Genomic DNA, 25,492 nt, shown 5'->3' on the forward strand with positions numbered 1-25,492 from the left:
CTAGAGCCACATGTGGGATATTTCCTAAAACTGCAGAACCTGGGCAATAAATACTGAGTTGCATTTTTCTGGTAAAACCTTCTGTGGTACAAAAAAAAAAGGATTCAAAATGAATTTCTGGAAAAAAATTATGAACTTTGTAAATTTCACCTCTACTTTGCCTTAATTCCTGCGCAATGTCTAAAGGGTTAAGAAACTTTCTAAATGCTGTTTTGAATACTTTGAGGGGTGCAGTTTTTAAAATGGGATGACTTATTAGGGGTTTCTAATATCTAAGGACCTCAAAGCCACTTCACAACTGAACTGGCCCCTGTAAAAATAGCATTTTGAAATTTTCTTGAAAATGTGAGAAATTGCTGCTAAAGTTCTAAGCCTTATAACGTTCTAGAAAAATAAAATGATGTTCAAAAAATGATGCCAAACTAAAGTAGACATATGGGTGATGTTAATTAGCAACAATTTTGTGTGGTATAACTGCCTGTCTTACAAGCAGATACATTTAAATTGAGAAAAATGCTAATTTGTGCAATTTTTCGCTAAATTTTGGTGTCTTTCACAATTAAATACTGAATGTATCGAGCAAATTTTGCCAGTAACATAAAGTCCAATGTGTCACGAGAAAACAATCTCAGAATAGCTTGGATAGGTAAAAGCATTCCGGAGTTATTACCACATAAATTGAAACATGTCAGATTTGAAATATGAGGCCATGTCGGGAAGGTCAAAAGTGGCCAAAGAGGGAAGGGGTTAAAAGGGGTTTTCCGGAACTAAAAAATTACATTTATTTAAATAAAACAATGAAAAATATATAACTTTACAATGTACTTACGTTTCATCAGATGGCTGTAGCGTCGTATATCCTCCTCCGTCACCGCCCACTTAGTAATGCAAAATCTGCACTTCCTGTGCAGACCCGTCCATTTGGTCTTCTGCCTTGCTTCCGGTTTCCGGCTTTCACAATGTACGGTTACGTCACAAATGACGTAACCGTACCACGTGCTTCTTTATCTCATTAGAGCATGCGTGGTTAGCACACTCCACCGCGCATGCTCTGTGAAATTATAACCCCTTATAAATTAGCGACGGAATATGAAGTTGCGGGAATAACGGCCGTTTCGGCCGTCTTCCCGACAGGTGCAGGAGCTGTGACAGCTGCTGTCTCGTACAGCAGCTGCCGCAGCTCCTACAGCGGGGACCGATCGCTGTGTCCCCGCTGTCTAACCCCTTAAAAGCCGCGTTCAATAGAGATCGTGGCTTTTTAGGGGTTAAGTTACCATCGCCGGCCTGCTACACGATAGCGGCCGGCGATGGTTACTTTGGCAACCGGACACCAAACAATGGCGTCCGGCTATGCCATCGACGGAAGCCTAATGGGTCCTGACAAAGTCAGGACCCACTATGCTTGCTGTCAGTGAATAGCTGACAGTTCTAATACACTGCACTACGCATGTAGTGCAGTGTATTAGAATAGCGATCAGGGCCTCCTGCCCTCAAGTCCCCTTGTGGGACAAAGTAATAAAGTAAAAAAAAAAAAGATGTGTAAAAATAAGAAAATAAAAGTTAAAAAAAATCCCCTTTTTTTCCCTTATCAGTCCTTTTTTATTAATAAAAATATATAAATAAATAAACTATACATAATTGGTATCGCCGCGTCCGTAACGGCCTGAACTACAAAATTATTTCGGTATTTATCCCGCGCGGTGAACGCCGTAAAAGAAAATAATAATAAACCGTACAAAAATCACAATTGTTTCGTCACTTCACCTCCCAAAAAATTTATTAAAAATAGATCAAAAAGTCGCATGTATCTAAAAATGGTCCTGATCGAAACTACAGTTCGTTACGCAAAAAATAAGTCCTCGCACGGCTTTATTGATGGAAAAATTATAAAGTTCTGGCTCTTAGAATAAGGTAACACAAAAAGTGAATGATTTTTTACAAAACGTATTTTATTGTGCAAACGCCATAAGACATAAAAGAACTATAAACATCTGGTGTCACCGTAAGGCCGAGTTTACACGAGCGTGTGCGTTTTGTGCAAGCAAAAAGCGCGGCGTTTTGCGTGCGCAAAAGGCACTTAACAGCTCCGTGTGTCAGCCCTTTATGATGCGTGGCTGCGTGATTTTCGCGCAGCCACCATCATTATGACACTCCGTTTGGATGTTTGTAAACAGAAAAGCACGTGGTGCTTTTCTGTTTTCATTCATCCTTTACAGTGCTGTTGCGCAAATCACGCGCGTCCCACGGAATTGCTTCCGTGCGACATGCGTGGTTTTCACACACCCATTGACTTCAATGGGTGCGTGATGTGCGAACAGCGCACAAATATAGGACGTCGTGCGTTTCACGCAGCGGACATACGCAGCGTGAAAATCACGCACCTGGCTGCACGGCCCCATAGACTAACATAGGTCCCTGCGACGCGCGTTGCACGGACGTATAACATGCTCGTGTAAATGAGCCCTAATCGTATAGCCCCATAGAATAAAGTGAATATGCCATTTATAGCGCACGGTGAACGCTGTAACAAAAATAGAATAAAAAAACAATACTAGAATTGCTGTTTTTTTAGTCACCACGCCACTTAAAAATAGAATAAAAACTGATCAAAAAGCCGCATGCACTCCATGAAAACTGCAATGAATTCCTCAAGGGGTCTAGTTTCCAAAATGGGGTCACCTTTTGGGGGTTTCCACTGTTTTGGTACCAGAAGACCTCTTCAAATCATTTAACCCCTTAATGACCGGGCCATTTTGCACGTTAATGACCAAGGATTATTTTTGTTTTTTTCACGGTCACATTCCAAGAGTCGTAACTTTTTTTTTATTCCGTCGACTTTTTTTGCGGGACGAGTTGTATTTTGTAATTGTACCATTTTTAGATGCTTATAATATATTGATTAACTTTTATTAACTTTAGTTTAGGAGAGTATTGAAAATAAGCAGCTATTCCAGCATTGATTTTCACGTTATAAATTTACGCCGTTTACTATGCAGCGTAAATAACATGTTCACTTTATTCTATGGCTCGGCACGGTTACGGGGATGCCAAATATGTAGAGGTTTTATATGTTTTTCCTAGGTTTGCACAATAAAAAGCCTTTTAGAAAAAAAATTACTTGTTTTTGCATCGCCGCATTCCAAGAGCCGGAACGTTTTTATTTTTCCGTCAATGTGGCCGTACGTGGGCTTGATTTTTGCGTGACAATGTGTAGTTTTCATTAGTACTATTTTGGGGTAAATAGGACTTAGATTAATTTTTATTTAATTTTTTATGGGGGGAATGGGAGAAAAGAGCGAATTTTGCCGTTGTTTTTTTGGACGTCGTTCATCCGGCGGTTTAATTAATGTGTTAATTTTATTGTTCAAGTTGTTACGATCGCGGGGATACCATATATGTGTATGTGTGATTTGTTTTGACAGTTTTACTAAAAAAAAAACACTTTTTGGGCAAAAAAAGTAGTTTTATTTGATTTTCACTGTAATTTTATTTATTTTTTTTCACCAACTTTATTTAACGGATTGACATTTATTTATTTTTAGTCCCACCATGGGACTTCACTATGCGATGTGCCGATCGCATATATAATGCTTTGGTATACTTAGTATACGGAAGCATTATTGCCTGTCAGTGTAAAACTGACAGGCAACCTGTTAGGTCATGCCTCCGGCATCGCCTAAGAGGCAAATGCTGAAGACAGACCTGGGGGTCTTTGTTAGATCCCCGCTGCCATGGAAACCCGACGGCGACCCGCAATTTCTTTGCGGGGGCGCCGATGGGGGGACAGAGGGAGCTCCCTCCCTCTGTCAAACACATTAGATGCCGCTGTCACTATTGACAGCAGCATTTAATGGGTTAAACTGCCGGAATCGGAGCGCGCTTCGATTCCCGCAGTTGCAGCAGGAGCCAGGCTGTGTATAACAGCCGTACTCCTGCCGCTGATCGCGTGGGTACACTGGCAGTACCCGCGCCATCACAGGACGTGTATATATATCTCCTCCTGCGCGAACTAGCTGCTGCTGAGGACGGATATATCCGCCCTTCGGCGTTAAGAGGTTAAAAACACAGATATCCAGTGATTTCAGCTTGTGCTATCAGTAATAGAATGAGAGCACCAAAATGAAGACTGAGATTGCAGAAGTTAGTAGAGCTGGGTGTAGTAGGCGGAGCAAGTGCACTGCTGCATGCACATTGCATGCTGGGACTAGAGCAGTGCATGCAGGGAGGAGAAACACAGGAAGAGAAGAGGAATGAACTTTCTGAGCAAAACAAACCTCTCAAGGTAAACAATAGGGAGTAATGTTACTAAAACCATTTATTATCAAGAAAAAGCTAGTCAGAGTGCACTAATATATTAATAGAGGAACATTGCATTGATTTAAAAAAAATAAAAAAAAAGGATTGTAAAACCCCTTTAATAGTCCAGTGGAGAAAAACACCTGCAAAAAGTTCCATACCTTCAGCACAAACAGCATAAACCAAAACATTGTGTAGGTAGACATCTTTATATTTTACAATAAACTTTCAAGATTTGTCCACAGATGATTAGTGCGCATTACAGCGTTACTCAAGCCTATTGGCAGGCTGCTTTCCGTTCTAACTTTGGGATACCAGAACTCCAGTGATGAAAAATTGTGATGTCTCTAGGACAGCTCGGAAGTCATCATAAAAGTGGAGGTACTACGGTTTAGGCCCTCCAGATATGCTTTCCAAGAAAAATAATTATAAATGAAGTCCATATGCACACGGCTTTAAAAATCGTCCGTAAATACGGCTGTTCCTCCGAGGCTTCCGTACATGGCAACTCGGAAGTCATTGTCTGGCCTCTGGTTGCCATGATAAGGATCGCCAGCCCGCGCAAATGCATGTGGGGGGCTGCCAATCCGCTGTAAACCTCTTCAATGTGGTGATCGCAATCGACCACCGCATCAAAGGGGTTAATTGCCAATTTCAGCGGCAACAAGCCGCTGATCGGCAACGGGGAGAGCAGGGCAGACGCTCGGCGGTTAACTGTTAAAGCGTGGACGTAACTGGGCGCCCAGGTGCGCGAAGTTACTGCTCACCTGGACGTGCATTTACGGCAAGGTGCGGGAAGGGGTTAAACCGTTGGCTCCAAAACAAAGGTCTATGGTGGAAATGCCTATGAGAATTCCGTATCTTATAAACATGTCCGCCTGTGGTTACTAACCTTTTGAAAACATTCTTTCAATCTTGCTTTATATCGTTGATTAATCTTGACAAAATCTTTTATATATTCAATTTTTTGGTCAAACTTCTTAGAGCCAGGAGTCTATAGGAAAAAACAAATACACAAGTCTAAATATAGTGTTCATTAAAAACAACTTGTGAATAATGTAGTACAATACGTAGGGCAGGGCAATTAATCGAAAAATAATCAAAATCGAAATCCAGCGCAATTAATCGATGTCATCTTGCAAATTTTGATTTTATCAATAATGGGGGACCTTATACTGTGTGGGGTGCATATATGGGGGAATTATACTGCGTGGAGGGCAGTTATGGGGGGCATTCTACTGTGTGGAGGGCATTATACTATGTGGAGGACAGTTAGGAGAGCAATATACTGTGTGGAGGACAGTTATGGGGGCAATATACTGTGGTAACAGTTATGGGGACATTATACTGTGGTGGAAGCTAGGAGGGGCATTACACTGTGTGGGGGCAGCTATGGGTACATTATACCGAGTAGAGGCAGTGATAGGGGCATTATAATGTGTGAGGGCAGCTATGGGGCATTATACTGTGTGGGGAGCATTATGGAGGCAATATACTGTTTGGGGGAGTGTCAGCGGGTATATTATATACAGTAGTATACAGCAGGCTCAGGGGATAAATATTAATTCAATGGCGTAGCATGCAAATAGGCGTCGTGGCATACAAAAAGGAGTGTGGCCTAAATAATCACTCATTAATCGTAATCGAGGTTACATGTTCAATTAGTCGTGATTTTGATTTAGGTCGTCATTGCCCAGCCCTAACAATACATGAGCTTCATAACTGTAAAACGCTAAGTACGTAGCATTGATCACTCTCAAGAACTGTATCGGATCTCCAGAGCCAGTAGGCACAAAGGATTCTCCGGTAAGATACTGATCAGTGCTTAACTCTTTAACCCCTTCAGGACCCAGCCTGTTTTCGCCTTCAGGACCCAGCCGATTTTTTCAAATCTGACATGTGTTACTTTATGTCGTAATAACGTTGGAATGCTTTTACCTATCCAAGCGATTCTGAGACTGTTTTCTCGTGACATGTTGTACTTTATGTTAGTGAAAAAATTTTGTCGATTAATTTTGGTATTTATTTCTGAAAAACACCACAATTTAGAAAAAAATTGCAAAAATTAGCATTTTACTTAATTTAAACGTATCTGCTTGTAAAACAGATAGTAATACCACACAAAATAGTTACTAGTTAACATTTCCCATATGTCTACTTTATGTTTGCATCGTTTTTTGAACGTCCTTTTATTTTTCTAGGACGTTACAAGGCTTAGAACTTTAGCAGCAATTTCTCTTATTTTAAAGAAAATTTCAAAAGGCTATTTTTTCAGGGACCAGTTCAGTCTGAGGTGGCTTTTAGGGCCTTATATATTAGAAAATCCCCAGAAGTCGCCCCATTTTGAAAACTGCACCCCTCAAGGTATTTGAATCAGCATTCACAAAGTGTTTTAACCCTTTAGGCGTTTCACAGGAATTAAAGCAAAGTAGAGGTGAAAGTTACAAATTTTATTTTTTTTGCAGAAATTAATTTCTAATACATTTTTTTTTTTTGTAACAGAAGGTTTTACCAGAGAAATGCAACTCAATATTTATTGCCCAGATTCCGCAGTTTTTAGAAATATCCGACATGTGGCCCTAGTGCGGTAATGGACTGAAGCACCGGCCTCTGAAGCAAAGGAGCACTTAGTGGATTTTGGGCCTCCTTTTTTTTTGAATATATTTTAGGCACCTTGTCAGGTTTGAAGAGGTCTTGTGGTGCCAAAACAGTGGAAACACCCCAAAAGTTACCCAATTTTGGAAACTACTTTTTTCTGAAAAAACATAGAAATTTTTAATATTTACAAGAAATAATAAAGAAAATGCACCCCAACATATGTAAAGCAATGTCTCCCGATTACGGTAATATCCCATATGTGGTAATAAACTACTGATTGGACCCACAGCAAGGCTCAGAAGGGAAGGAGCGCCATTTGGATTTTGGAGCATTGATTTTGCTGGATTGGTTTTCGGTTCCATGTCGCGTTTGCAACCCCCTGGAGGGACCAAAACAGGGGAAACCCTCCAAAAGTGACCCCATTTTGGAAACTACACCTATCAAGGAATTTTTCTAGGGGTATAGTTAGCATTTTGACCACACAGGTTTTTTTGCAGAATTTAGTGGAATTAGGCAGTGAAAATGAAAATCAACTTTTTTTCTGAAAAAGCATAGAAATATTAAATTTTTACAAGGAATAAAGGAAAAAAAGAACCACAACATTTGTAAAGCATTTTCTCCTGATTACGGCAATACCCCATATGTGGTAATAAACTGCTGATTGGACCCATGGCAGCGCTCAGAAGGGAAGTAGCGCCATTTGGATTTTGGAGCACGGATTTTGATGGATTGTTTTTCGGTGCCATGCCGCCTTTGCAACGCCCTGGAGAGACCAAAACAGTGGAAGCCCTCCCAAGTTACCCCATTTTGGAAACCCCCCTCAAGGAATTTTTCTAGGGGTATAGTGAGCATTTAGACTCCACGGGTCTTTTGCAGAATTTATTAGAATTAGGCGGAGAAAATGAATATCACAATTTTTTTCCACTAAAATGTTGCATTTTCTCATTTTCACAAGGGATAAAGGAGAAATAAACAACCAATTTTTATAAAGCAATTTCTCCCGGGTACGGAAATACCCCACATGGGGTCATACATTTTTTTCATTAGAAATTAATTAACCCTTTCAGGACTGATCCATTTTTGCTTTCTTATTTTCGTTTTTCACTACCCGCCTTCCAAGAGCCATAACTTTTTTCTTTTTCCGTCAGTAGAGTGATGTGAGAGCTTATTTCTTGCGGGAGGAATTTTAGTTTCTATTGATACCATTTAAAGAGCCATAAAAAGTACTGGGAAACTGAAAAAAAAATAGGAAAATCTAGTAATATAGGAAAAAAATCTGATTCCATTTTTTTGGGTTTTTCTTTTTACAGCATTCGCCGTGCGGTAAAAACGAAAACTACAGCGATTTTGGCGGTTTAAATTATTTACGTTTTTTACAGTGTTCACCGTGCGAGTTAAATAATGGTATATTGTAATAGTTCGGTCTTTTACGGACGTAGCAATATCAATTCTGTTTATTTTTTTACATTACTTTTGAAGAAAAATGGGAAAGGGTTTTTTTTTTAAAGTTTTTTTTCTTTCTCACTACTAATAACTTTAATTCTTCTACACATTTTATTAGTCCCCTTAGGGGACTGGTACCAGCGATCATTGGATCTGCGGGTACAATATGCTGCAATACTAATGTATTGCAGTGTATTGTTATTTTTACAGACTCCTGTAACAGCACGATCGATGTTCCTGTCCGTTAGTCCCGGGTGTCAGCTGTAATACACAGCTGACACCCGCAGCATATGGAGCGGGCTCAACATGTGAGCCCGCTCCATACATCACCCCCGCACCATGACATGCTATTAAGTCATAGTGCTCAAAGGGGTTAATGCACAGCGGATGGTGTGAATATTGCAATTTTGCACTGATGTGCCATTTTAGTGCATAATGTTGTGCCCAGTTTGTGCCACTGAAGACCTCATAAAATGTTAAGCGGGTTCTCCCGGGTATGGCGATGCCATATATGTGGGCGCAAACTGCTGTTTGGGGACGCTGCAAGGCTCAGAAGGGAGGGAGCGCCATTTTGCTTTTGGAGCGCAGATTCTGCTTGGTAGTTTTTCTGTTTTGGGTTTCGCTGGTATTTCAGTTTATAATGTGAGGGGCATGTGTAATCTGTGCGGAGAACATCAGGGCATAATAAGAGGGTATAATAATGCGGTAAATAAATAATAATTCATAGATGTGTGGCCAGCGTCGCACTGATAAATGGTGTCGGATGTTATCCGCTTTTAGAAAACACTGCACATTTTGCATCGCCATATTCCTGGGAGCCAGAACGTCTTTATTTTTTCACCACCGGAGCTGCGTGAGGGCTTATTTGTGACAGTCACACTGACAGGAAGTCTCGGAGGAGCGGCAGGAGGCTGCTCCTCCGAGGCTTCCGTACATGGCAACCCGGAGGTCATGGCAACCCGGAGCTCCGATTACCACGACAAGCATCGGTAGCCCCCACGATCACTTCGTGGGGGCTGCCGATGTGCTTCAAACCACTTAAATGCGGCGACTGCAATCCATCGCCGCATTTATGGGGTTAATTGCCGAAATCAGCGGCGATGGTCCACTGACCGGCAAGGCTGGAGTGTCAGCTGTCAGGGACAGCTGACCTCCTGGTTCTCGGACACTGTCCGTTAGGACAGTGTGCGCCGGGAACTACTCCGCAATAGTACGTCTGGATGCGGGAACTAACCCCTCTGCAGGACGTACTATTGCGGAGCAGCGCGGGAAGAGGTTAAAGACCCAGACATTTTTAGTTTTTACGCTTTCGTTTTTTACTACCTGCCTTCAATGAGCGATAACTATTTTATTTTTGCTGTCAATAGAGTGGTGTAAGGGCTTATTTTTTGCGGGGGGAGTTGTAGTTTCTATTGCCACCATTTAGAGTACCATATAATGTACTGGGAAACGTAACAAAAATTATTTGTAAGGTGGAATTGTAAAAAAAACCTCACTTCCTCCATTGTTTTCAGGGTTTCGTCTTTACGGCTTTCACCGTGAGGTAAAAACAACAATTTCTCTTTAGTCTGTGGCTCAATGCGATTACGGTCATACCAAATTTATATAGGTTTTTTTAGATTTTACAATAAAACCCTATAGGACACCAGTAATGGGAAATTGTAGAATGAGCTTGTTCCTCTCAAACTAGACACAATACAAAAACCCCCAGACTCACATTCCCAATATTACACAGTGGTTGCTCATTGTACTTAATAGATGGTATCTCAATCAGAAGTAAAGATCCACGGCACTTATCCTTTCAAAAACAGTAATTTGTGAAGGCCTTGCGGCCGTTTTGGGTGCTTTCTCAAGGCCTGATGGGATATCATGCAGTCGCGCTTTATATCCCTTTATCTCAGACAAATACATAATAACATAGCACTTGCAACATACAAAACCCACAAGATAAATTTTGATAAAATGTTATGACATGAATCGAAACAATAGCATGGCACAAATATTCCTTATAAAAATGAGGAAAAATCGTTCTTATAGTTCAATCCCAAGGGTTCTAGTGCCTCTGCCCGGAAAATATAGGTGGCCTCACACTGCAATAATCTTGTATACCTATCTCTACCATTCTTCGGAGCAGAAACTTTTCGCAAACCCTTAAATAAGAGTGACATTTTTTAAACCCAATGTAGTACAAATTACATAACCCGGCAACTGCTGAAAAATAAGTGCGATATATAGAAGGTCGGGGAGATATTAGGAAATTGTTTTCCTCAATATAATATTATATAATATTGAGGATGATTATACGAAAGTACTAAGAGCAAGTAGTAAAATTATTTTGAACAAACAACACCTTACAGTCCTATAATGATTGTGTAATGTCCGTGGCTGCGGGCTGTCAGCTCCAACCTCCCCGACAGCCGCAGCCACGAGTCGGCAAGCGCTGGCCCCAGCCTCCTCCTCAGGAGACGCCAGCACTCGCGTCCACTCACCTCTGCCGGATCCCGTAGGGTGCGCGCGCACGCTCGTGCCTGCTCTTAAAGGGGCAGCGCGCGCACCGGACCTCATGGATAAACTTTGACCCGTGAGTACCGTGGACTATGAGAGGGGTCCAGCCCTAGTTCTATGCCTGAGCGTTGTTGTGTTCCCTTAAGTTTGTCTATGCAAATGGTCCCCTAGTGTTTCCTGCTCCCAGTGTTTCCGGTTCCTGTTCCTGTAACCTGTATCCTGATCTAGTGCCGTGCTTGCTTTAGTCATGCTGTGCTGGATACCACGCCTGTCTGCTTCTCCCCGTCTGATGTCTACCTGCTGCCTAGTTCCAGCCAAGCTACTGTCCGTGTTGCCACAAGTACCCTATATACTATAGACTCTGACCTGCTCCCTGTTGGCCAGCTGCCTTACCGTACGGCCCAGTGGGTCCACAGACCCTTTGTGACAGATTGCAAACATTTACCACATGGTCTACGGGTAAGTTCACACGTAGCGTAAATACTGCGGATTTTATGTAACATATTTCGTGGCAGGAAAATCTGCAGGATAATACAGTAGCAGCAGAGTGGATGAGATTTGAACAAATCTCATCCATACGCTGCGTAAATGACAAGCGGGAAAAACGCTCATAAATTGAACTGCGGTGCGTTTCTTTTTTTATCTGCAGCATGTCAATTGTGTATAATTGCTGCTTATTTGTTCTGGGTTTTCCCCCATTGAATTCAAAGGGGAGGTAAAACGTGCAACAAATAGCAGATATTGCGATTTTTTTCTTCTGAAAGCAAAATAAAAAAATATGCATTTTTATACGTACCCAGAATTATGTGCTTCTTCATCCAGGCCGGTCTCCTGGGTGACATTTCATCCCATGTGACAACTACAGACAATAACAGGCTGAAGCGGTCACATGGAATGAAACGTCATCCTAGGAGGCCGGTCTGCAGGACGTCAGTGGGTAAGTATGGGCGTTTTTTTTTCATAATGGTAGTTCATAATGGTAGTTGCAGAAACAGCATAGCTAGCATGCTACGCTATTTCCGTAAATGCCATTCACTACTAAGGGACTTACGGAAAAAGCGTAGCTCAGCGGGATATGGTTTTCTTCTTCATGGTCGGGAATCACATGCGTCAGCGGGAGCACAAAAAGGTAGAACCCGCATCTATTTGACATTTGTGGCATATCCTTTGCATATCCCATAAATGTCCTTGTTGGGAAAACCCCTTTAACCTGGTAAAAATTCTGTTGGAACGCTCTCTAAAGGAATATAGTCAAGTAAAAGCTGAGCCATATAAAGCAATAGATAAAGTACAGACACATTCTACGGAGTTTGGATAATTTCAAAATAGAACTAAAGCCAGATTGGTTCCCATTCAAAATGCAGAATAGAAACGCGAGAAATTTTTAATGGACAAAATGGATTTTTACCAGAAGATCTTCAAGGGGGCAAAAAGGAAAAAACAAGATTTTTGTATTTACCAGTAAATCCCATTCTCGTTGAATTCACTGAGGGACACAGTACCATGGGTATAGGCCACTGTCACTAGGAGGCTGACAATAGGTTAACATAAAAAAATGTGTGGCTCTACCCAGTGGGCTGTACCATCTGCTGAGAACTCAGCTCCTCAGTTTGTACCAAGAGCAGTAGGACAGCAGAAAAGGTTCAACGCAATATGTTTCCAACGGGAACAAATATCCTCCAGAAACTCAAAAACATCACAATAAAGAAATAGGGCGGGATCTGTGTGATCTGTGTGATTTCAACAAGAAAGAGATTTTACTGGTAAGTACAAAAATCCTGTTTTCTCGTTAAAGTATTTACTGGGGGACACAGTACCATGGAACGTCCTAAAGCAGTCCCTTAGGGTGGGCAAAAAGAATCAGAGCCATGAAAGCAGCATGAACCACGACTGCAAGCAACACCATTCGACCCAAACTGGCATCGGGAAAAGCCAAGGAATGGATCTGGTAGAACCTCGAAAAATTATGTAAAGAAGCCCAAGTGGCGGCCTTAAAGACTTAAAGGGCCAAAGCCTGATGCCGCACCGCCCAGGAGTCCCCAACATCCCTAGTAGAGTGAATAGCAGAGTAGGCTATTTTAACTGCCAAACGTATCCAAATTGCAATTGTCACGATCCGTGGGTATGTGGACCCACTAGGCCGCACCGCCATAGCGGAACAGCAGCTGGCCAAACAACAGTCCTAGTACATTAGTACCTTTAACAGTCCAGAAAGTAATGGAGGCTCGGCACAGATGAACTTCTAGACACCAGACGTGGTTTATATCAGCAAGCGTGACCAGTGGCATAACACGACCCCAACAGGTTAAGGCACAGGAACAGATATAGCACGGGATACAGGATGCAGGTAGCAGGGCACGGGAACAACGGAAACAGGATAACACTAAGGCCCCATGCACACGAACGTGTTTTTGCGGCCGCAATTCCCCCGAAAATCCACGGGAGAATTTCGGCCCCATTCTTTTCTATGGGGCCATGCACACGACCGTAGTTTTTACGGTCCGTGCATGGCCCGGGAACCCGCACCGCAGAAAGAACGGGCATGCCCTATTACGGACATCTTCTGCGGTCCGGGCTCATTGTAAACAATGACGGCGGCCATGTGCATGTCCCGCGATTTGCGGGCGGCCCGCGGCTGACAGTCCGCATCCGCCCGACCTGAAAATCACGGTCGTGTGCATGAGGCCTTAGAGGCCATTTGCTAAGACTAACATGGATAAACAAAATAACACCATGGCAATAAGTGAAAGGGCAGAGCCCTTTTTATGGTCCAGGGTGATCACGGGCTAATTACAGATCTTACTCATATGTGTGCACTGGCCCTGCGCACCCTACGGGGACCAGTGCAGCCATGCGGAAGGGAGTGTCGGCGTCTCCCAGGAGGGAGATGCCACCCGGCACTCACTCGTCCATGGCCTTGTCGGGCAGGTAACAACAACGGTCCGCGGCTGTGGATGTTGCAGCAATAGTGGGTTTTGAAGCTAGGTCTCCCTTACGAGGACCCTCAGAAACAACAAAAAGGAAGTCAGTCTTCCAGAGGGACTTCGTAGCTGCAATGTAGACCTGAAGGGCTTGAACGACATCCAGTGTAAAGCACGTTCACTCTGAAGGTTTTGGACAAAACGAGAGAAGGAGAATCTCCTCATTAAGATGGAAGGAAAGAAACCATATGTATACATGTGATTGCCACAAGGAAAACCACCTTCCAGGATGAGACCCTGCAAGAAACTTCCCGCAATGATTTAAAAGGTGCAGCCTGTAGAGTGTCAAGGACCAGGTTGATATCCCAAGGCTCCAGAGGAGACCTATAAGGAGAAACACAGTGTGCAACTCCCTGCAAGAAAGTCTTAAATGGAGCGCGTGGATTGCTAAAGTGCCCTAAAAAAAAATTGAAAGGGCTGAGACCTGCCCCTTCAGGGTAGCCAACATTAATCCCTGATCCAAACCCACCTAAAGGATAGCCAGAATATGCGGGATGGAATGGAGGGGGTGGAACTGATGGGATTCACACCCCCTAAAATAGGCCAACCAGGTACATGGTAAATCATTTGGGATTGAATCTCCCGGGTCTTAATCATGGTCTGAATGACCGGATCAAAGAAACCTCTCAACTTCAGAACCGCGGTCACAACAGCCAAGGCGGCAAACGCAACCGAGGTAAAGCAGGGTGGAACATTGGAAATGAGGTCATGCCACTGAGGCCACGGGGCATCTGCCAACAGGAGCATGAGTTCCGCATACCAAGCTCTGCGAGGCCAGTCTGGGGCCACCAGAATCGCTGAAATTCCCACATCCTTTACTTTCTTCAGCACTTGAAGCAGGAGTGGAAGAGGTGGAAAAAGATAAAGGATAACCAGGAAATAACTACAGCGTCGGCTCCTATGGCCCTGGGATCCCTGGTTCTGGTGACGTAGTCCAGATACTTGTGGTTGAGGTGAGCAGCAAAGAGATCCACGTCTGGGAAGCCCCACCAAAGGCAAATATGGTGAAATATCTCTGGATGAAGAGACCATTTTATGGGGTCCAGATGTTCTCGGCTCAGGTAATCCACCTCCCAGTTATCTACTCCTGGCATGTGTACTGCTGACATTAAAGAAACTTGGCTGCTTCCTTCCAAATGGTCCTGGTTCTAGTACCTCCCTGACGACTGAGGTACACCACTGCTGTAGAGTTGTCGGTCTGCATCTGCACAGGGAGATCCTGGAGACATGATGTCCAGTGAAACAGGGCCAGGAAGATGGCACACAACTAAAAAATGTTGATCTGGAGCTGAACTTCTGGGCCAGATGAGGTGCCCTTGACTGTGAGACGGCCGAAACCCCCCCCCCCCCCCCACCCAGCCGGACAAGCTTCCTACTGTCATGATGACCTGCCAGTGGAGAGTTGGAGAGTTGTGAAGGGCTTTCTCTGAGAGATGACGAGGAAGGACATCCCCCACAGCAATTTCTTCTTGACAGAGGGAGGCAGACGGATCATCAGATCTATGGAGTCCAGATACTTGTCCCAACGAGATAGGATTGGCAGCTGTTGACACGGGAGTGAAACTGAGCAAATGGGACTGCCTCGAAAGTTGAGACTATCGTTCCCAAGACTTTCATGCAGAAACAAATTAAACAAGGAGCATTCCTGTTGAGTACTGTCACACCCTGTCTGAGAGTGGTGATCTTGTCCTTGTGTAAGAATATCCTAGATGCTCTGTACCCAGGCCCATCCGTAGAAACTCCATTATGTGGGAAGAAGTGAGAGAGGACAGTGCTGTTGATCAGCCTTCCGAATCTGAGAAGACAATCCAGTGCAAAGCTGAGACTGTTCATGTTGTCATGATTGGAAGGTGCCTTTACCAGGTCGTCCAAATATAGGGTAACTGCTATCACCTGGATTTAAGGAGAGCCATCGGTGCCGAGATAACCTTGATGAAGACCCTTGGAGCCGTGGCCAGCGCGAAGGCGAGAGCCACAAGCTGGAAATGCTCAGAACTTGTAACGGTCGCGGACTGCCGCTGTTCCTCACTTTCTGACAGCCACGACCGCAGACCTCTGGCTTCTTGCAAGCATCTCCCTCCTTGTAGACGCCAGCACAAGTGGCCGTCCTGCTCTGCCCTATCGGGTGTGCGTGCTCGTCCCCAGCCTTAAAGGGCCAGCACACGCACATGTAAAACCTTCCTTAACCAATCCCCAGATCACCCTGTACTATAAAAAGGGCTCTGCCCTTCCACTCCTTGCCTGAGCGTTGCTGTTGCCTACCCATGTTTGTATTGCAAATGGTCACTTAGTTGTTTCCCGCTCCCAGTGTTCCCACGTCCTGCTTCCTGTATGCTGTTGCTGTGTTTGTTTTTGAGTCTAAGCCTTTAGTTGGAGTTGAGTGTGTCTCATCTGCCACGTCGGGTGTCATTTGCCACTTCTGGTGCTATCTGACACGTTAAGCTCCATCTGTGTCAAAGCGTCTGCTACACTTCGTGTCTGTCTGGACTCTTACAGTTACTCTTGTGCTAAAGACTTTGCATAGACTTGGCATACTGTTGTTTGGACAGCTGCCACTCCGCTATGGTGGAGTGGCCTAGTGGGTCTACATACCCCAGGGCCGTGATAGTACGCTCAGGCCATGGATCCCGCTGGTCAACCTAAGACGACGTCTCAGGTGATGCAGACGGACATGCATCACCTGCCGGCACGCCAGGATTAGCACCTACAGGCAGTAAATTCGATCATCACCCGTTCAGATCATCGTACTGCGTCTCCTCTGGATGCTGCTGCCATTCCACTACCTTTTACATCTCCTGCCTGCCCTAGATCTACAATTTTGCTGCCTCTAACGCCTCCATACGACGAGATCCTAGGGCCTGTAGAGGCTTCATTAATAAACGTACGATCCACTTTAGGTTATATGCTCATCTCTTCCCCTCTGATGAGGCCAAGGTAGAATTCATTATTCCTCTCCTCGCTGGCAAAGCCGTGGGATGGGCAAACCCCATTTCTAGAGACTTTCCATACGGTGTTCGAGGAACCGGGTCAAACATCCTCTGCAGCTGCCTCTCTGCTAACCCTCAAGCAAGGGGAATTGACGGTAGCAGAGTATGCAATCTCCTTCTGTACACTGGCGACGGAGATAGCGTAGAACAATGACGGCTTGGTGGCGACTTTTTGGCGAGTACTGTCTACACACATCAAGGACGAGCTTGCAGCTCGAGACCTTCCTTCCACCCTGGATGCTCTTATCTTGTTGGCAACCCGGGTCAACATGAAGATCCAGCGATGTGCTAAGAAGGCTCGCCAGGAGAGACGATCCTATAGAATGGCACCCTCATTTCAGAGATACCTGCTGCCATCTCCGGTTGTACCACCTTAAGAGTCAATGCAGATGGACAAACTCAAGTTGTCCGATCAGGAAACAAAACTCAGATGCTCTACAGGTTTGTGTCTGTATTGTGGCCATTTTGTGTGTCAATGTCCACAAAAGCCGGGAAACCCCAGCAGCTAGAGTTTGTTGGAGAGACAACCCTAGGTGGAACGACACCAAATGTCAAATACTCTCTGAAATTATCCATTCCAGTAACCATTGTATCTGGAGAGAGATCACACGCCGCCTGTAATGTTGGGGTAGGCAGACAGACAGGTGAGCCCTAATCTACCCGCCACTCAGTCCCTGCCTACTTGCACAGCCCGTCCTAGGCGACGGCGTACAACTGGGCGACGGTCCCTACGCTCAATATGTGCACGACAGACAAAACAGGACAAGGGTACACAGAAGCAAAGGGAAGTGGGGCAGTTGCCCACGGCAACACCGTGACCAACGCAGAGCAGGAGAATAGTCAGCCAAGCCAGGGTCAATATGAAGCAGAGGTAAATGGTAATAGCAGGAACAGCAGAGCCAGGAAACAAGAGAATCACAGGCAAAGGACAAGCAGCAAATGAAGGTATAAGTAGACCAAGGGCGGGAGCTAGAACCGTCTGGCCAGGCTGTGATAGGTTCTCCCACTCCTCAGCCTACCAGCCTGAGTGGTAGCAGATCGAGTCACTCTAGCAGACCTAGGAACAGATGCAGGCTGATTAACCATGGGCGTCGACACAGAAGCTGTGTCAGGCAAATCGTTTACACCGCCTCAACCTATCTGGATTCCTGGACAGCTGCAAATTTTATTCAGCAGGATCTAGTGGATTGTCTCCATCTGTCCACTGTTCCTCTGGAGAGAACCCTGGCTGTCGCCTCTGCGAATTGACTACCATTGCCCGATCCTATTTTGTCCATCACTGGACCGCTGACACTATAAGTCGTAGTACTCCACTCAGAACAGATTGCCTTTCTTGTCTTACCTAAAGCTATCAACCCTATTCTACTGGGCCTTGGCTTCGTCTACATGCTATGGTTCTCGACTGGAGCTCCGGAGAGGTCCTCCAATGGGGATCCAAGTGTCTTCACCGCCACCTGCCACAGGTTCATCCTGTTTTGCCTCCACTGCCTTAGTCACTCTCCGATCTACCCACACATTATGCCAGATTTGCGGACGTCTTTAGCAAGAAGGAAGCAGAGGCTCTTCCTCCCCATCGCTCTTACGATTGTCCCATTGAAGTTCTCTCTGGCGTCTCACCTCCTCGTGGACGAGTCTATCCTCTCTCCCTGCTAGAGACCCAGGCCATGTCAGCTTACGTCATGGAGAACCTTGAGAGAGGGTACACCTGGAAATCTTTCACAAGACAGATGGATCTCTTCAAGTATTGATTACCGAGGATTGAACCGAATCACGGTCAAAAACAAATACCTCTTGCCGCTCATCCCAGAGCTCTTCGACCGAATTCGTGGGGCTAAGTTCTTCACAAAGCTGGATCTGCACGGGGCTTATAACTTGATCCGTATCCGCAAAGATGACGAGTGAAAAACCTCAGTCAACACCCGAAACGGTCACTACGAATATCTTGTGATGCCCTTTGGACTGTGTAACGCTCCAGCTGTGTTCCAGGAATTCTTAAATTACATCTTCCGGTATCTGCTGTATTTCTATGTGGTGGTCTATCTGGACAACATCCTGACCTACTCATCAGATCTGATAACGCATCGGAAGCATGTTCACCAAACCCTGTTGCGGTTAATGGGGAATCGCCTATATGCTAAACTCGAAAAATCTGTGTCCGAGAGGTACTCTCTGCCCTTCCTGGGCTACATTTTCTCCGATCATGGACTCAAGATGGATCCAGAGAATGTGAAGTTCGTCTTAGAGTGACCACGTCCACAGAGCCTTTGGTCTATACAACGATTTTTGGGATTCGCAAACTTCTATCGGAAGTTTATTCCAAACTTCTAGTCTCTGACTGCTCCAATCTCTGCTCTCCCTAAGAAGGGGGTGAACGCCAAGGTTTGGCCTCCGGAAGCAGAGTCAGCATTTACCAGCCTCAAGAGCTCTTTCACCTGAGCCTCAGTTCTTCAACATCCTGACGCGTCTCGACAGTTCTTTCTAGAGTTTGATGTGTCCTCCGTTGGTGCTGGAGCACTACTGTTTCAAAGAATCTCCAATGGCAAGACGGTGGCTTGTGACTTCCTATCCAAATTATTCTGTCCTGCAGAGCGCAACTACCCCATCGGCAATCGGGAGTTGCTGGCCATCAAGTTGGCCTTAGAGGAGTGGAGACACTTGCTGGGGGGCGCTATTCATCCTAATATCATTTATAAGGATCACGAGAACCTTGCGTACCTACAGTCTACACAACAATTAAGTCCTTGCCAAGCCAGAGGGTCGCTGTTTATATCCCGATTCCAATTCCTGCTCCACTTTCGTCCTGCAGACAAAAATGTGAAGGCTGATGCCCTGTCTCGATCATTTGAAACGAATTACTTTGAGGAAATTTCTCAATATATTATAGATCCTTTCAGGATTATTGCTGCTTATCCCCTGCATATTAGAGACCTTCCCCCGGAAAGACTTTTGTTCATCTTGCGGACAGGAAGAGAATTCTCCGCTGGGGACACGGCTCCAAACTGGCTGGGCACTCTGGTGTCTGTAAAACTCGGGACTTTAGTGTTTGTCAATACTGGTGGCCCACGCTGCCTAGATATGTTGTGGACTATGTTTCCTCATGTACTAACTGTGCCTCAAACAAGTTTACCCATTCCAAAACTGCTGGTCTGCTCCTACCCTTGCCTGTCCCTGATGCCCTTTTGCAAAATATCGCTATGGTCTTTAATACAGACCTTCCTCCTTCAGCTGGATGTACTACGATTTGGGTAGCAGTGCATCATTTCTCTAAAATGGCTTATTTAGTTCCTTTGACAAACCTTCCGTCTGCTCCTCGTCTGGCAAATCTATTCATACTGCACACATGGACTACCTCTGCATATTGTCTCGTATCGGGGTGTAGAGTTCACGTCTAAATTCTGGAGAGCCCTGTGCAATCTGCTAGTTGTGAAGCTGGACTTCTCTTCTGCCTATCACCCACAGTCTAATGGTCAAGTGGAGAGGACCAATCAAATTTTAGAGAATTACCTCCGTCATTTCGATTCTGCCCAACAGGACAATTGGGTACAACCTTCTGCCTTGGGCAGAATTCTTTTACAATAATTATACAAGTGAGTCTACCGCCTTTACTCCTTTCTACATTGTGTACAGTCAATATCCACGAGTTCCTCTTTCTGTGGCAGCAATGACTTGGGACTTTCATTCAGATCTGGCAGCAAACCAAGTCTGCGATCCTTCAGGCAGTGGACCACATGAAAAGGCATGCCGATGGAAAAAGAATGGCTCCTCCACAATTCTCTCCCGGAGCCAAGGTCTGGCTGTCCTCAATAAACATTTGACTGAAGGTGCCTTCTCACAAATTCGCTCCCAAATTTCTATCTTGCGGAATGGAAAGGGTTTGGTCCTGGGGAGAGGTCTTGGGAACCAGAAGAAGACCTTAATGCCCCTACCTTCATTAAAAAATTCCTATTACGCTCTGGACCCAAGAAGAGAGGGCGTAAGAGGGGGGAACAGTAACGGCCATGGTCGCAGACCACCGCCGTTCTTCTCCTTCCGATGGCTACGACCGCAGGCCTCTGGCTTCTTGCCAGCGTCTCCCTCTTTGGAGACGCCACCACACGCGGACGTCCTGCTCTGCCCTCTAGGGTGCGCGCGCGCTGGTCCCCACGCTTAAAGGGCCAGCGCGCACGCACATGTAAAATCTTCGCTAACCAGAGCCCAGATCACCCTGGACTATAAAAAGGGCTCTGCCTTCCACTCCTTCTCTCAGCGCTGTTGTTGTCTACCCATGTTTGTATTGCAAATGGTCCCCTAGTTGTTTCCTGCTTCCAGTGTTCCTGTATATTGCTTGTTTCTGAGCTTAAGCCTTTAGTACGAGTCGAGTGTCTCATCTGCCACGTCTGGTGTCATCTGCCATGTCTGGTGTCATCTGCCACGTCTGGTGTCATCTGCCACTTCTGGTGGCATCTGCCACGTCAAGCTCCATCTGTTCCAAAGTGTCTGCTACACTTCGTGTCTGTCTGATACTCTTGTGCTAAAGACTTTGCAAAGACTTTGCGTAGACTGTTGTTTGGTGAGCTGCAACTCTGCTACGGCGGAGCGGCCTAGTGGGTGTACATACCCCAGGACCATGACAGAACCCACTGCGAAGTGCAGGAAACGCTGATGTACTCGAGCAATGGGAACGTGAATATAGGCATCCTTGATATCTATTGAGGACAGGAACTCGTCCACCTCCAAAGTCACCACCAAGCGCAGGGACTCGATGCTAAACCTACTCATCTTCACATGTCGAAGGGATTCATCCTTCTTTAGTAGGTTGAAAAGATTTGAATGAAACACCTTGAACAGTTCTAGAGTTGGCACTGGAACAATTACTCCTTGTTGGAAGAGGCTTTGAATGACTCGACAAAAAGCTTCGGCCCTGGAGGGACACCGAGGGGCGTCGACAGGAAGAACCGCCCAGGAGGCCGTGAAGAAAACCCTATTTTGTAGCCTGTCGACACAACGTCCCACACCCAGGCATTTCAAGCCATGCCTCCTGGAAGGAGAGCAGCCATCCCCTCACCCGAGGAAGCACATCGGGTGAGGGAAAATTTTCAGGCTGTGGAAGCTCACTGTGCCAGACCAGGTTTAGTGGATCTTTTGTGGGGCTGCCAGGAGTTTCAAGACCTGTCGAGTCGAGTACCAAAATGAACAAAACCATATTTGTCTTCTAGTTGATGGGCGGCGCCTTTGATGACAATGTAGCAGTAAAGTGCTCTTTTCTCCTGTAGTCTCAGAAATAGGTTGAACCAAGTCAGGGCCATAAAGGAGATACAGGTCAAACAGAAGGGCGAAAACCTTCTTCCTAGAGGCACTGTCTATCCCAGTTCCTAGTCCAAATAGCCCTGCGAACAGCTACCACATTAACCATGGACTTAGCAGACTGTTGTGCAGCTTGGACAGAGATGTCACAGACACATTTAGTCATCTGCAAAAGATGTACAGCTAGCAGGGAGGCATCCACTTAAGAGTCCCCTGAATCAATTGCGTCCTATAGTTGAGTAGCTAGTTCAATACTAGCCAAGCTAACCCAATATCTTGCAAAAAAGGGTCTGCAGCCGTGCTGAAAGTGGCTTTTGACATTGACTGCACTTTGGCATCAACTGGATCGTTTAAGCCAGAAGCATCTGCAATCGGTAAGGTAGTATTTTTATAAAGCCGGGCCATGGGTACATCTACTATGGGGTGGGCTGACCATTTGGCAATACATTAATCAGAGAATGGAAACATATAGTCCGCACCCTTTGACACATGCATAGACCGGTCAGAGTGTTTCCGTGCATCAGAAAACAGTTTGTCAAAACCCTTGTGATCTGGAAAGACCAGAGAAGATCGCCTGTGGCGATGCAATAATAACTTATTCTAAGGGGATTCAGCAGGATCAGCCACAATCTTAAATAGGCTCTGTCACCACATTATAAGTGCCCTATCTCCTACATAAAGAGATCGGCGCTATAATGTATGTGACAGCAGTGCTTTTTATTTTAAAAAAAACAATCTATTTTTACCACTTTATTAGCAATTTTAGCTTTATGCTAATGAGTTGCTTAATGCCCAAGTGGGCGTATTTTTACTTTAGACCAAGTGGGCGTTGTAGAGGGGAGTGTATGACGCTGACCAATCAGTGTCATGCACTCCTCTCCATTTATTTACTCAGCGCATAGGGATCCTGCTAGATCCTTATGTGCTGTCTTATACTAACACATTAACAATACTGAAGTGTTTAGACAGTGAATAGACATTCCACGGGATGTCTATTCACAATCTCTGCACTTCGTTACTGTTTCTATGGTAGTTACAGCAGAGGAAGCGTTATCTCGTTGTAACCTGTCATTTACAGCAAGATCTCGCGAGAATGAAAATTTGAACTGTGCCTGCTTCCTCTGATACGCAAACCATGCCCATGAATACAACCAGTATTGTAATGATTCACGAAGGCTCAAGAGAGGGATATGTGTGAGGATGGAGATATATATGTCTTTTTGATGGTGCAATCATACTCCCATAGTGGAATATGTATCTTATTATCCCTATATTTACTATGTGGAGTTGTTCACCCAGAATATGCAAAAACAATAATAATTTGAAAACCATGTTTAAATAATGGATCTAGTGTCCTATTCTGGCAATATAGGACATTACAGCAATGTATGGCTAAAAGAATGGAGCTCTTCGAATATGCCTTAATGAGCACAATGATTAATGTGTATGCACAGTATGAAACAAGGAAGCATTTAGCAAATAGGGATATAGCTGAAGAAATCCCTGTATATACACTGATAATCTGGCCCACTGGGGAGGGAGTGAGGAGGCGATGTCAATGTGAGACTGATGACGTATCACTGCTCGCGACTGATTGGATGTCCAACGACCGAGCCCCTAAAAGAGGCGGAGTTACCTGACATATAAAACGTGTGTGTTTAGAAGCGCTCGCTGCCACTGCCATATAATCTGCTACACTGCTATGATCAATACCTCCCTGACAAACCAGTATGTAATTGGGGAAACGTGTGGAAGCTGGAGGTTCAGTTAGGGAAACTATCACAATATTAGGGATAGGTTCGAGAGACAACAGGGTCGTTCTTTTCAGAACGAGTGCCCGGTGTGTTGTCAACAGTGAGGGTTGAGAGTGAGGCTTGAGGGACAGACAGAATGCCATTGTGCAAGCTCATATGATCCAAGCCTAACCCGCTGTACATTCAAGGAACTATAACCCTGTATTCATCACTGTGAATAGATATTGATGTGTATGTCCAATAATACAATAGTATAAACAATACTATATTGATATTCCATTTTATATGGGTTTTATTAATAGCTAAATTTTAGATACTAAAACTTCCTCTGCTAACAAGTTTCAAATTTGGAAGGTCTAACGGGAACCAGCCCGTCGGTCATTAACTGGGAACTATCAATTAGACATTACAAGGAGGAGGTATAAGCGGAAAGAACTACAACTTCCATCCTGTCCAGACTGTTATTATGGGATGTCAGAGGACATTGCAAGGAGGAGGTATAATCGGAGAGAACTACAACTTCCATCCTGTCCAGACTGTTATTATGGGATATCAGAGGACATTATAAGGAGGAGGTATAAGATGAGAGAACTATAACTCCCGGCATGTTCAGACTTTTATTATGGGATATCAGAGGACATTACAGGGAGGACGTATAAGAGGAGAGAACTACAACTCCCAGCACATTTAGACTGTTATTATGTAATATCAGAGGACATTACAGAGAGGAGTATAAGAGGAGAGAACTACAACTCCTAGCATTCCCCTGGCTCCTGTTCTCACACAATTGCTGAAAAACGATACAATAAATACTTACCCTGCCCAGGTCCACAGCGTTGGCTCCTTTCAGTCCATCAGGCTCTTCTAGTGTGAAGTGGTGGGCTGTACCTGCAGCAGACGTGCGTGCGTCACATCTGCTACAAGGATGGAGTAAGCGTCGGGCGCTGAGCTTGTGCTACAAGAATAGACTGAGTAAGCATCGTGGGCGGAATTTGTAGCTGACGTGCGTGCGTCATGTGTGCTACAAGAATAGACTAAGTAAGCTTCGGGGTGGACCTTGTAGCAGACGTGCGTGTGTCAAGTCTGCTAGCAGGAAAAAAAATGTATTTTTTTGGGGGGGTTTTTTGCAGTGGCTGAGTGGTGCATCGCAGCACCCCTGGACGGATCTCTCGGCACCCCGGTTGGGAACCACTGCACTAGAGAATATCTGAATATTATGAAGAGGGGGACAGAAATAACTGAACAAAGTTCTTTAAGAACTCTAGGGTGTAACCCATCTGGTCCCGGAGGCACCACATTTGCCCTCCACCAGACCCTTGGCACTATGCCAGTCACTAGAAAATCTCTAAATATTGTGAAGAGGGGGAGAGAAATAACTGAACTAAGCTCCTTAAGAACTCTAGGGTGTAACCCATCTGGTCCCGGGGCCTTGTGTAGGTTTATTTTATTTAATTTAGCTTGCACCATATCTACATTCATCCAATTCAGTATATCAACTGATATATTAACCGCACTGGCACCAGCTACATCAGCTGCTCTTTCTTCTGTTGTATATACAGAGCTAAAGAACCCATTTAGTAACTCTGCCTTCTCTTGATCCCCTTTGACAAACTCCCCATTAATACTATTTAGGAGTCCTATATGT

The 25,492-nt window shown here is 44.9% G+C and overlaps 1 long non-coding RNA gene across 1 annotated transcript in view; it reads right to left on the reverse strand.

Moving 5' to 3' along the window:
• LOC142750993 (uncharacterized) overlaps positions 1–25,492 on the reverse strand; it is a 109,074-nt gene that overhangs the window by 40,198 nt on the left and 43,384 nt on the right. Inside the window, exon 2 of the long non-coding RNA XR_012882669.1 lies at positions 5,189–5,290. This is a non-coding gene — a long non-coding RNA (uncharacterized LOC142750993). The remainder of the gene's footprint in view (positions 1–5,188; positions 5,291–25,492) is intronic.

Source organism: Rhinoderma darwinii, chromosome 3 (genome assembly GCF_050947455.1).
Source record: "Rhinoderma darwinii isolate aRhiDar2 chromosome 3, aRhiDar2.hap1, whole genome shotgun sequence".
NCBI lineage: Eukaryota > Metazoa > Chordata > Amphibia > Anura > Rhinodermatidae > Rhinoderma > Rhinoderma darwinii.